The sequence below is a fragment of the Peromyscus californicus genome, unplaced genomic scaffold (assembly GCF_007827085.1).
Source record: "Peromyscus californicus insignis strain IS unplaced genomic scaffold, ASM782708v3 Scaffold_3__1_contigs__length_106647218, whole genome shotgun sequence".
Classification (NCBI taxonomy): Eukaryota; Metazoa; Chordata; class Mammalia; order Rodentia; family Cricetidae; genus Peromyscus; species Peromyscus californicus.
This window is the reverse complement of record NW_026294551.1, coordinates 53,536,102-53,549,155: the sequence shown is the minus strand read 5'-3', so window position 1 is coordinate 53,549,155 and position 13,054 is coordinate 53,536,102. Positions and strand designations below refer to the sequence as shown.

Sequence of the window (13,054 nt, the reverse complement as noted above, 5' to 3'; positions counted from 1 at the left end):
CCTGTTCAGCCATCATCAGGGAAGCTTCCTCCTGCAGCAGATGAGAACGAATACAGAGACCCAAAAAGAGACATCACACAGAGAGTGAGAGACCTTGGAAAACTCAGCACCAAATGAGGTGTCTCCATACAATCCCTCCCCTCAGGGAACCCTGCAGAAGAGGAGGCAGAAAGAGTGTAAGAGCCCGAGAGGATGGAGGGCACCAAGGAAACAAGGCCTTCCAAATCAACACGAACAAAGCTCACATGAGCTCAGAGACTGAGGCAGCATGCACAGGGCCTGCACGGGTCTGCACCAGGTCCTCTGCGTAAATACTATGGCTTCCAGGTTAGTGTTTTTATCGGATTCCTGAGTGTGTGAGTGAGTGGGTCTCTGTTTCTTGTGCCTTCTCTTGGGTTCGTCTCCTTGTCTTGGTTCGTCTTGTCCAACTTCAGTGTGATGATTTTGTTTTATCTTGTATTTTATTTCGTTATTTTTTTAATGAATGTGAATGAAAACCTAGACTAGGGTAAAGGTTAACAACTGTCATGTATACCTGCTGGGGGAGGGAAAATCAGTTTTCTCCAATAGAGTGACACTGGCTGTATCAACCACTCCAGGACAGGCCTCATGTTCAGGAGTAGTTGACCACCATATAATGGACCCCACAATTTTGTGTGTGTGCTTTATGGCTGTAGTTTGATGTTGGGTTTTTTTGTTTTGTTTTGTTTTGTTTTGGGGTGTGGTTTTATTTTATTTTCTTGGCTTTGTTGTTGTATTGGGTTTTTGTTTGTTTCTTGAGAAAGAACAAAGTTGGGTGGGCAGGGAGCGGGAAAGGATCTGGAGGGATTTCAGGGAGGGGAACAACAGAATCAAAATCTATTTAAATTGAAAATTTGTTTTAAGTAATAAAAAAAAACGTAAAAAATAGAAACAAGGACTGTAGCCAGGCCTTGCAGCACATGCTTGTAATTCTAGCTCATGTGAGATGAAGGCAGGAGGATCAGGAGTTCAAGGCCACTCTCAGCTACCCAGCAAGTTTGAAGTCAGTCTGGGCAACAATAGAGCCTGTCTCAAAACAAAACAACATTAATTTTCCCTTTGTGCAGGGCTGGAGTTCCACCACTTGCTGAAACCCCAACTTTTATGCAGCAAGTAACAACGCAATTGTTGGTAACGACACAGTTTGTGAGGACTCTGCTCATATGAAGGACAGAAGTTTCCAGGAGTGAAAACATGGTAATTTATGAATTATACGTCTTTATTATAGAATGTATCCACTCACGTCAGCCTAACCATGGAGGATATAGGAAAGATGAATAACTAATTCTGTTTTCTTTGATATTTTGCAGCTAGGTTATTGTAATTTTATTTATTTTTGCTTTATTGTGACATTAATACATCAAGGAGAAATGATAGAATTTTTGGTTTATGAGATGGGTCTCATGGAGCCCAGGGCGGCCTTAAACTCACTTTGAAACTGAGGGCAACCTCCTGTTTCCACCTCCCCGGTTCTGGGAGTACAGGTCACCACAAACACCCAGCCCGGGGAGGTAGAACTTCAACAAAACAGTTTGTCGCATTGATTTATAACTTTCAACTGTCTAGACACGTAGGGTAGTCCTGGCTGTGACCTTCATTCATGTGGCTTCTTCCCTGTTGACCACACAGGAAGTCAGGTGTGCGTCAGGATTTCCCATGGTGACTATTCCAGAAGCCATTTGAGAGAAGGGGGTGGTTGGCTGTCACACTCCTGGTTCCTGATGTGGTAAAGGTGGTCTGGTTTGGAATGAATTGTAATGAGGCGTTTAATAAGATAGAAGCACTCCTGAGAGGCTTCCCTTCTAAGAGAAAACCATGGAAAGAGGTTCCTGTTCTCTTATGGATGTTGCCAAGGCCACCATGTTGCTCAGATCCTGGGGACATGGTTATACCAGCACTCTGTCCTCAACACACACACCACATACATGTACATATGGTGTGACTTCCACCTTCTTTTTAGAAGAGAAAGAAAATGATGAGCTCAAATGTCCATACACACAGCGTCAAGCTTCACCCCAGTGGAAGTCCGTCTCAGGTAGACATGCTGTCCCTTTGCCCCACTGATTTCCATAACTGCTTTGTTTATTGGCATGTGAGCTTTTCTGATCTCAACCACTTTTTAAAAAACATAAAAGATGGCTGAGTGGTGGTGGCCGCCCACGCCTTTAATCTTGGCACTCAAGAGGCAGAGGCAGGTGGATCTCTGTGAGTTCCAGGACAGCCAGGACTACAGAGAGAAACCCTGTCTCAAAAACAAAACAAAACAAACAAACAAACAAATAAGTAAATAAAAGATGAATGATCAAGAACACTGGCTGCTCTTCCAGAGGACTCAGGTTTGATTCCCAGCACCCACACGGCAGCTCACAACTGTCTGTCACTCCAGTTCCAGGGATCTACCGCCCTCTTCTGGGCTCTGCAAGCACTACGTGCATGTGGTACACACACACACACAGGCAGGATACATGTACAAATAAATACATTTTAAAAAATAAAAATAAGGACTGTAAAGGTGGCTCAGTGGTTAAGAGAGCTTGCTGCTCTTCCAGAGGACCCCGTACCCGTTCCCAGCACCCCTGTGGTGGCTCACAACTGTCTGTCACTCCAATTCCAGGGGACCTGACGCCTTCTTCTGGCAATCATCAGACACACTTTCGGTGTGTTATGCCCAGATTGGGACCCCAAAGACAAACCACCACAGACCTTAGGTTCAGAATGCAATTAGCATGGTTTATTTCTGTTTGTTTACAAGCCGCGGACAGGGAAGCTCATCCAAAGCACTCACTCGCAGTCGTGAGGCCAGGAGGAACTTGCTTTTTCTTTGTGTGGCTGGCTTTTTTTTTTTTTTTTTTGGTTTTTCGAGACAGGGTTTCTCTGTGTAGCTTTGCGCCTTTCCTGGAACTCACTTGGTAGCCCAGGCTGGCCTCGAACTCACAGAGATCCACCTGCCTCTGCCTCCCGAGTGCTGGGATTAAAGGCGTGCGCCACCACCGCCCGGCTGTGGCTGGCTTTTTAAAGGTAAAATCCACAAGCCCTTCAGGGGGGTTGGGGGAGTTTTGCACGGGCGCAACTCATCGGATTGGTTTATCTTTATCTCTGTTCTCTTTTAATTGGGTGAGGGTATGTAACCTTTGAATTTACTGGTTGGTGGTTACAATTTATTACTTTGGGGGTAGTCCAGCACAAGTCCCAGGCTTTGTCCTTGAGCCACCATGGGGGCTGGCTGGTCAAGCACGTACTGCACATAACTCTAAGTTGGTGAGGGGCCCCAGAAAGTAAACATCTGGCTAAACTTTGAGCAGTCTTTTGTTCATGGCCCTCCCAGAAACTGCTTGCTCAAGTCTCAGGAAACTGAAATTGAGGCCTGATCTCTGAGAGAAGACTGAGCAGCCTGTTATGGCATCTGCTTGGTCCTTTCAGGTGCACGTGCATACAGGCAAAATACTCATACACATAAAATGAAAATAAAAATATAAAACAAAGCAAAAGGTGATAAAGTATTCAAACACACAGAGAGACTGATACTGCTGTATGAGCTCTGAGAATTGTCTTGAAATGCTGGTAGACTTGTTGATGTGCAAAAGTTCAAAGCTGGGTGTGGCATCATACGCCTTTAATCTCAGCACTCTGGAAGGCAGATCTATGAATTTGAAGTCAGCTTGGTTTACGCAATGCATGAGTTCCAGGCCAGCCAAGGTTATATGACAAGACCCTGTCTCAAAACAGCTCAAATCCTGGCCTGAAAGAAGTATGTCAGTACATAAATTATATGTGCATGGAAGGGGTACACTAAAGGGTTGGGAGTGTGGCTCAGTGGTTGAGCACCACAAAGGAGAGACATCTCCAAAGCCAGTCCTCCTCTGTCACACTGCGTTGGCCAGTAGTGATAGTTAATTTTATACAAATATGGCTCGATCACAGAACCCAGGTATTTAGTCAAACATTCTAGATGTTTCTATAAGGTTTGTGTGTGTGTGTGTTCTGCTTTTGAAACAGAACAGGACTTACAGAGCACTCAGGCCCCTTCTGATACTTCTGTCTGTCCAGAGCTCACCTCTTTTCACTGCTGTGTGAGCCCCTGCTGACCCCCCCCCAGCGGTCCTTGCCACTTAAAGGCACAACATTCTGAAGAGCAGATGCACCCTTGTCTCTCTCTCTCTCTCTCTCTCTCTCTCTCTCTCTCTCTCTCTCTCTCTCTCTTTCTCTCTCTCTCGTTTTTCGAGACAGGGTTTCACTGTGTAGCCCTGGCTATCCTGGAACTCACTCTGTAGACCAGGTTGGCCTCAAACTCACAGAAATCCACCTGCCTCTGCCTCCTGAGTACTGGGATTAAAGTGTAAGCCACCACTGGCCGACTTCTCTTTTTTGAATTTGAATTGTATTTGTGTATATGCCATGTGAGTGCAGGTGCCCATGGAGACCAGAAGAGGGCATCAGATCCCTTGAAGTAGAAGTTACAGGTTGTGAGTTGGGATATCAGGAACCTATTTCCAGTTCTGTGGAAGAACAGCAGGAGCTCTTCCCTTGTTTGCTGTCTCCCGGGTTAACAACTTAATAGATTTCAGCAGATGTGTATTGCTGTGGGATGTTCTGTATGGAAAATGTGTTGCTAATTAGTCAATAAATAAAACACTGATTGGCCATTGGCTAGGCAGGAAGTATAGGCGGGACAAGGAGGAGAATAAAGCTGGGAAGTGGAAGGCTGAGTCAGAGAGACACTGCCAGCCGCCACGATGAGAAACAGCATGTGAAGATGCCGGTAAGCCACGAGCCATGTGGCAAGGTATAGATTTATAAAAATGGATTAATTTAAGCTGAAAGAACAGTTAGCAAGAAGCCTGCCATGGCCATACAGTTTGAAACCAATACAAGTCTCTGTGTTTACTTGGTCGGGTCTGACGGCTGTGGGACTGGCAGGTGAGAGAGATTTGCCCTGACTGTGGGCCAGGCAGGAAAACTTAAGCTACAAATGGCGTCCAACGTGGTGGCAAGAGTTTCCACCTAAAACCTGAGAAAAGATTCTAAAACGGAGTTAAAAACAGCTTCCTAATTGTCTCTCTCAAATGAGCGGCAGCTGCCAGTTTGAGCTACTGGTGGGTTCCTAGCATGTGCGCTCGACCTGCAGTATGGCGGGAATGAGTCCTCTGCAAGTGGCACATTAAGCTGCGTGGTGGATTTAGCCTTTGCAGGTACAAAACAAAGAGGTTTCTGGGCTATACGCTGCTTGGATAAAAGCATAGAGACCCACGATAGCTCCCAGAGCTGGTGGAAAACGCCACGTTGGGAAGCTGAGGTGGGTGGAGCCAGCAGCCACAGCTGCTGCAGTTTAAAGCAATAGATTCACAATAAGACAGATTCAGATGTAATAGTTTACAATATGTGTAAAAGATACGTAGGCTTGAAAGAGACAAAAAAGGTGATATATACAGTTATAGAAACAAATACATAGTTTTAAAAAATAAAGTCTTTAAAGAGACAGTAAAGGTAGTATAAAAAATAAGCCACGTAAAAATGGATATTACACAGAGAATCTGGATTGTGTTGTCTTTGGGATTTTTAACTGCAGAAAAACATTTCATTGTAAAAGCTGTTGAGTTACGCCAAAATGTATATTTTAAAGGTATCTTGACTTCAAAATTTGAATATAAGGATATGTTGCTTTGGAAAAGAGTCTCTTTTGTTTCCACAGAAAGCCAGAGGCTATGGATTTGTTCCAGATTAAGATACATCAGGTTTGACCAGCCAAGACCCCCTGAAAGGTCTCCGATGACACCAAGGCCCAGATGATCCAACATCCAGAATGGTTTGAAAGCAACTGGCTCAGATGATACACCCTCATGGTCTATTCTATAATTCTAAAATTTTCTTTGTATCCCCATAAGATACAGCGCCCCCCTCCAGCAGGAAGTAGTAAGAGAAGCTACGCCCAAATTCCCAAATTATATGTAATTTTACTTTGTTAAGGTTAAAACCTTCCTTTTTGAAAAAAAAAAAAGGGGGAAGTGCTGTGGGATGTTCTGTATGGAAAATGTGTTGCTAATTAGTCAATAAATAAAACACTGATTGGCCATTGGCTAGGCAGGAAGTATAGGCGGGACAAGGAGGAGAATAAAGCTGGGAAGTGGAAGGCTGAGTCAGAGAGACACTGCCAGCCGCCACGATGAGAAACAGCATGTGAAGATGCCGGTAAGCCACGAGCCATGTGGCAAGGTATAGATTTATAAAAATGGATTAATTTAAGCTGAAAGAACAGTTAGCAAGAAGCCTGCCATGGCCATACAGTTTGAAACCAATACAAGTCTCTGTGTTTACTTGGTCGGGTCTGACGGCTGTGGGACTGGCAGGTGAGAGAGATTTGCCCTGACTGTGGGCCAGGCAGGAAAACTTAAGCTACAGTGTATGTTTGTCTCGTATGCGTTGTTAGCCCTTTATATGTTTTATAAATATATATGCATGCAAGGTTATATGTGCATACATAGTTATATGTGCATACATAGTTATATGTGCATACATAGTTTGATTTTCTATCATAACTACAATAATAGTACATGTGCTTTTCATCCTTACTGTGAAATATTTGATACATGAGAATAAATAGGTATATGATACACATGTAAATTATAAGGCACAATCACAAGAGTGGAATGTGGCTGCACACTGCACCCTGAGGCTCCTGTGGGCTACCCTCATCATACGTCCTCTTCCTCAGCTGGACGCTCCCACTGTCCTGATTTTGGTGTGTGTTGTTTCCTTACACAGAATTAAGTTTGTTCTTTCCTCTGCTCGTTTTCTCCTCCAGAGAAGATTCATCTTTTGTTTTGGCATTCGGGGACGGAATCTCACTATGCTGTTCAGACTGGCCTCAAACTTGTGTTCTTCCTGCCCTAGACTCCCAAGTACTGGTCTGAAGGCATGAGCCATTATACCTGGCCAAGAATGTTTTTTGTTTGTTTTTCTGTTTTTATTTTCTTTTGATAGTGAGAACTGAACCCAGGGCCTTCCACATCCAAGGCAAGTGTTCTGCCACTCAACTACGCCCTCGGTTCAAAATATTGGCTTTTTAAAAGTCAGCTTCCGGGGCTGGAGAGACGGCTTGGGGGTCAAGAGCACTGGCTTCTCCTGCAGGGGACTCACGTTCAGTTCCCAGCACCCACGTCAGCTGTATCACAACAAAAGCCTGTAACTGCAGCTTCAGGAGACCCAGGAATCTTCTGGCCTCTTCAGGCACTGCACACAAGTGAACATTACTCCCCCTCCCCCTCCACACACACACACACACACACACACACACACATACATATAATAAGAATAAAATCCTTAAAATTAAAAAAAAATCAGTTTCAGAGTTTTGGGATATAGCTCCGTGGTAGCATGTATAAGGCCCTGGGTTCGATCCCCAGTACTACTGGAAAAAAAAAAAAGGATCAACATGATTGTACATGCCTATAACTCCACCACTTGGGAGGTGGAGGCAAGATCAGGAGTTCAAAGCCAGTTTCAGCTACACAGAGGCCTTGGGGCCAGCCTGGGCTACATGAAATGCTGTTTCAAACATCTGTATTTACACAGAGAGATAAAACACATGTAGAGATAGAGACAGCCATCTCCAGCTGTCAAAGTACAACTGTAGTTACACACCCATCGAGTCAGGAGGCTAACACTGGTCCTTCGCTGCAATCTAATCCTCAGAGGTTATTCAGCCTTCCCAGGTTATCCCACGGGCATTCTCACAAAGAAAATGCCCTAGTCAGGGTCACACGCGACACTTGGTCCTTTTAAAAAGAACGAAATTCTATTTTATTTATTTGTATGTGTATGTGGTGAGTGCGCACATGTCACACTACATGGTGAGGTCAGGACAACTTAGAGGGGTCAGCAGTCCCTGGGATCGAATTCACATCATTAGGTTCTTTTACCCACTGAGCCATCTCCCCAGACCCTCTAGAATAAAACTTACGTGACTCAAAAACATGTTGAACAAGAATATCTAATAATAAACTGGGGTGTGATACAGCAGTAATTCTCTCTCTCTCTCTCTCTCTCTCTCTCTCTCTCTCTCTCTCTCTCTCTCTCTGCCATCCCACTGTATTTGCCCTTCTCATGGTGATGAAATTCCTTGCATCACATGACTGCATGAGAATTCCTTGCATCACATGACTGCATGAGAATTCCTTGCATCACGTGACTGCATGAGAATTCCTTACATCGCATGACTGCATGGGTTACTTGAAGCTGGGCACATTGGCATGAATTTGTAGTCCTAGCTGAAACAGGAGGATCACTTGAGTTCAGGACTTTGAGGCCATCCTGATGACATGCTGAGGCCCATTTGTAAAGAGTACTCCCACTATTTATTGGAATATAAATATTGGAATCCTCCAATATTTCATATTGTCAGACTGCAGTGGATACCCCAAACTATAGGAAGCTAACTGCAGCTGACTGTGGATACCCCAAACTACAGGAAGCCAAACTACTTATAAATGGGTTTACTGTATTTAGAAATTGTTTGGAAGAATGAAGTTGTAATGGATTAAGGTGGATCCTAAATCCAGTAAATATAATGTCCTTATAAAAAGACCAAGGAGGGCACAGGGATACGGGGAGAATGTTGTGACAATGAGATAGACTGAAATGACATGTCTGCATGCCAAGGAACTTCAGGGGCCATTGGCAGCTAGGGACAGAAGCCAAGAAGACAGAGGAGACCCTCCTTACAGGCTTCAGAGGCATGGTCCTGCCCCCACCTTGATTTCAGATCGTCAGCCTCCAGAATAGTAAGGGAATAAACGTCTGCCACTTAAAGCCACCCAGTCTGTGGTCATTCATTATAGCAGTCTTGGGGAAGTAAAGGTGTTGCTAGGAAACGTGCTGTAGACAGAGTTACACGGTTTGCATTCACGTGTGCCTCCATGCTTATCTCTGCATAGGGAATCCGTGCTGCATCTCACCTACTGCGGTAGCAGAATTGGCTCATTTTCTCTTCTCCACAAACTTGGCTCTCATTATTTGGCCATCCCCCGAAAAGGTAGCAGTTTCCACCATATGCTGCCTCACACAACCAGCCTGCCTCACCCTGCCCATGTTCTGGCTCCCTTGTCAGTCTGTTCTGGCAGACAGACACACACCTCACCTCCACCACCCTGAGCCAGGCGAGCCCCTGTGTGGGTTCCCTCTAGCCCGGCTCTGCCTCTAATAACACATGCTGGACTGGGCTGCCCTGCACTGATTTTAACGTTATGTAAGCAGTGTGTGTTGCCCATTCCCTCCTGTGATCTGAATCTGAATCACTCAGCACCATGTTTATGAACCTCACGCAGACAGATGCCTGTAACTGTAGCTCACCCATCTGAACGACGTAGTATTTCCTGATGTGAACTGCCACGGTGGAAGGATGTTCCATTGTCCGGCTGTGACATCCACCGACTTGTCTCCTGGTGCAGAGCAGTTTTTCTAGGGCATGTCCCCAGGGATGGCTTCGATGCGTCAGAGGGCGTGCATCATCACATCAGGCCCTGCCAAAATGTTTCCCTAAACACTCCATTTGTCCCTTTTGGTTCTCAAACCCGAAGAATAGCTCCTGTTGTCCTATATCTCAGTGACGATGCATTCAGACCTTTAAAATGTTGCCTGTCCAATGGGACAGAAGAATAGCTAAAGGTAGTGCCCACCCTTCCCATGAGCTGAGCAGCCCTCCAGTGTCGACTGGCTCTTTGCCTTTGCTTTTTTCAAAAACTGCCTGCTGATATCTCTCTTTTAAATTTTTTTAAATTATTTTATGTATGGTTTTTGTTTTTGTTTGTTTTTGTTTCTGTCTGAATGTATGTCTGTGTACTGTGTGCTTGCCTGGTGCCTGTGGAGGCCAGGAAAGGGCATCGGATCCCCTGGAACTGGAGTTATGGGCAGTTGTGAACCACCATGTTGGTCCTGGGAATTGAACCCTGGTCCTCTGGAAGAGCAGCCACTGCTCTTGACTGCTGAACCATCTCTCCAGCCCCTACTTTAAAAATCTTTTGTTAAGCTAAGCCCTTTATACTAGAATTTAAAAATTGAATGATTTACTATAAATCTTAATTAACATGCTATTTAACATAGTACTAACATTTGAAATATATGTATCAATTTGGTGTCATTTAGTGAAAGTATATCATATATTTTAAGTATATCATTTGATACTCATTTAAACTAGTATGTCATGAACATGATTGCTTAATCTGTAAATATGGTTTCCTTTTCCTGATCCTCCGCCACTAGGATTGACTCATGTCATGGCGGTACTGAAGGGCAGCCTCACTCCAAGAGGATGCTTCGCTACTTTTTAAAAGATTGATGTGGGGCTGGAGAGATGGCTCAGCTGTTAAGAGCCCTGGCTATGGCTGGGTGGTGGTGATGCACGCCTTTGATCCCAGCACTCGAGAGGCAGAGGCAGGTGGATCTCTTGTGAGTTTGAGACCAGCCTGGTCTACAGAGTGAGTTCCAGCACAGCCAGGACTGTTTCACAGAGAAACCCTGTCTTGGAAAAAAAAAAAAAAAAAAAAAAAAGCTCTGAAAACATGGGAGATTTCAAAAAATTTTTATTCTAAGGAATATTCATGGTTTTCAGTAAAGTCCATTCGTGTGTGTGTGTGTGTGTGTGTGTGTGTGTGTGTGTGTGTGTGTGTGTTATTTATTTTTTAAGACAGGGTCTCTCTAAGTAGCACTGGCTGTCCTAGAACTCTCAGTGTAGAACAGGCTGACCTTGAACTCAGAGATCTGCTTGCCTGTGCCTCCCAAGTGCTAGAATTAAAGAGATGGGTTACTATGCCCAGCTGCATGTACAGGTTTTGTGTGTGTGCGCGCCTGAGTGTATGCATATGTGGCATGTGTATGCAGGGGTTGGAAAATGTCAGAAGAGGCGTCGGATCTCTTGGACTTAGAGCTGGTTGTGAGCTCCTCGGAACCAAATCTGGTTCTTCTTCTAGAGCAGCAAGTGCCCCAGACGCTGAGTCACTTCTCCAGCCCCAAGTCCATTCCTTCGCTACCTGCTTGTATGACCGCTACCTTTAAATACCACCTTTCTCTTCTCAGGAAGAAGCGCACTCGGAGAAGTTCTTTCCAACATTAATTTTGAAAGAGACTAGTTCATTCCGCATTTGGATTGGCTTGAGCTGTGCGGCTAATGCGCTTTTCTCATCACCTCACAGTTGGTTACCACTAATTACTGGCATGGGTCATCTTCCCAGTGAAGAGTTTCCAACTTCCTTTTTTTTTTTTTTCTTTTTCCTTTTTTTTTTTTTAACTTCCTTTTAAAATTAATTTTATTTTTGGTTTTGTAAGACAAGGTCTCACCATGTTGCTCTGGCTGATCTGGAGCTCACTCTGTTCACTAGGCTGGCCTCTAACTCTGCCTGCCTCTGCCTCCCATGGGCTAGTTTTCAATTTCTTTATGGGCCCAGTCTTCTGTAAGGCAGACTGCTGACTGTCCATCAAGATCCATATTCTTCTTCCTCCATTATTGTTCACACAGCAATAACGTAGGCTGTTACACATGGCAGCCCCGTTAGGCTAACTGATGTGGCCAATGGTGACCCCTTGCCAACAAAATAGTAGCAAAAGTCGGTGCATCATATTTCCAGCCATGTCTTAAGACATTGGACCCCTACAAATCTTCCTCTCACTTTCCAGCTGGAAGTCATAAGTGAACATGTGAAGTCAGACATCCCCACTGTTCTGGACCATCACTGAGGAATTAGTGTCTGAAAGGCCCTGGCTTGTTACAGCAGTTCAGCTTCCGCCCTTGTGGAACCCATTTCCTAAGTCCCTCAAGCCTCTCCCACACATGCCTCTGAATGTTCTCAGGAGATGAAAATCCCATTATCGACACCCCATCCACACCAGGTGCCTGAGCATGGAGGTTTTCTTAAACTCCTTCAGGGCTTTCTTTTTCTTTCTTTCTTTCTTTCTTTCTTTCTTTCTTTCTTTTTTTCCTGTTCCCTTTCTCAGAATCTTCCCAAGATAGCCATGGAGGTGTTGGGTGGGAGTCGGCCGTGATCCCTTCTCCCACCCACCTTCCTTCAGTGACTAAGAAGACTTCAAAACCAAAGCTGTCCTGCTATAGGATGACCTCCCAAAGTGGTTAAGTCAGCATTCTGCCCTTTTCTCACTGAGGGCTCTTTTAGGGACATATTCTCCAGCCTGCGCGTCAAGAAAAATGTAGGGCACGTTGGCTGATGGAGGCAGGCTGGACCGGAGATAATGAGATACAAACTGGATGTTCATTTTGCCAATATTCTTAAAAAGTGTGAAACTACCTCTTACGGATGATGACAGTGTACCACAGATCAGTTTGGTCAGACTATGGCACTTGAAATAAAAATGCAAGCATTCCTAACTCAGGGCTGAAGAAGAGCCTCCGAGCCTGGTGCCATTGCCATAGCCATCTGCCTTTTACTTCCTTGCTGTACACATCGGAAGTCCTGAGTCAGGCTGAAGACCTAGTATCCTAGGTGGCGATGAGCAGGACCACAGGACTGGCTAGTTATCTGCCTCCATCCCCTGTCCCTTGAGGAAGCCCCAGTGGCGGGAACGGAGCAGATGTATTGCTACTCACTGTGTGATGCTATCTGCTGGCATGTCTATGCTGGACCGAATCACATAACTCGGTCAAAGAGAGGCCTGGCCTCCTCAGAAGCCAGCACACTGTTCCTCAAGCACCCTCCTGAGTGGCTGATCAGCCCTTCATCACCACTGTGCGCTGCTCCGGAGCAGGGTGCTGTCTGCGGACCCTAAGGCATTCCTTCAGTCTCACTCAAATTATATATATGCTTTCCACTCTCTGCTTAACTGAAACTCTGGGTTCCACCTGAAAGCTGGGGCCTCACCTAAGGAGTTCCATTCTGTTAGTTTTTGAGATGCGTCTCATTCCGTAGCCAGGTTGGATTCAAACTTGTGACAATCCTCTCGCCAAAACCTCCCAAGTGTTTGATTACAGGCACAGGACACCATGACCAGCCCCTAATACCGCTTCTCTTTGTTCATTTTGGTGAACATGAGG

At 45.1% G+C, this 13,054-nt stretch overlaps 1 long non-coding RNA gene across 3 annotated transcripts in view; it reads right to left on the bottom strand.

Annotated features, from left to right (window-relative positions):
* Positions 1-9,670, bottom strand: part of LOC128122950 (uncharacterized) — a 43,009-nt gene extending 33,339 nt beyond the window's left edge. Inside the window, exon 1 of one of the 3 annotated variants that reach the window (XR_008222538.1) lies at positions 9,367-9,670. This is a non-coding gene — a long non-coding RNA (uncharacterized LOC128122950). The remainder of the gene's footprint in view (positions 1-9,366) is intronic. The other 2 variants (XR_008222537.1, XR_008222536.1) reach the window with 2 other exon arrangements.
* Between the last annotated feature and the right edge of the window lie 3,384 nt (positions 9,671-13,054).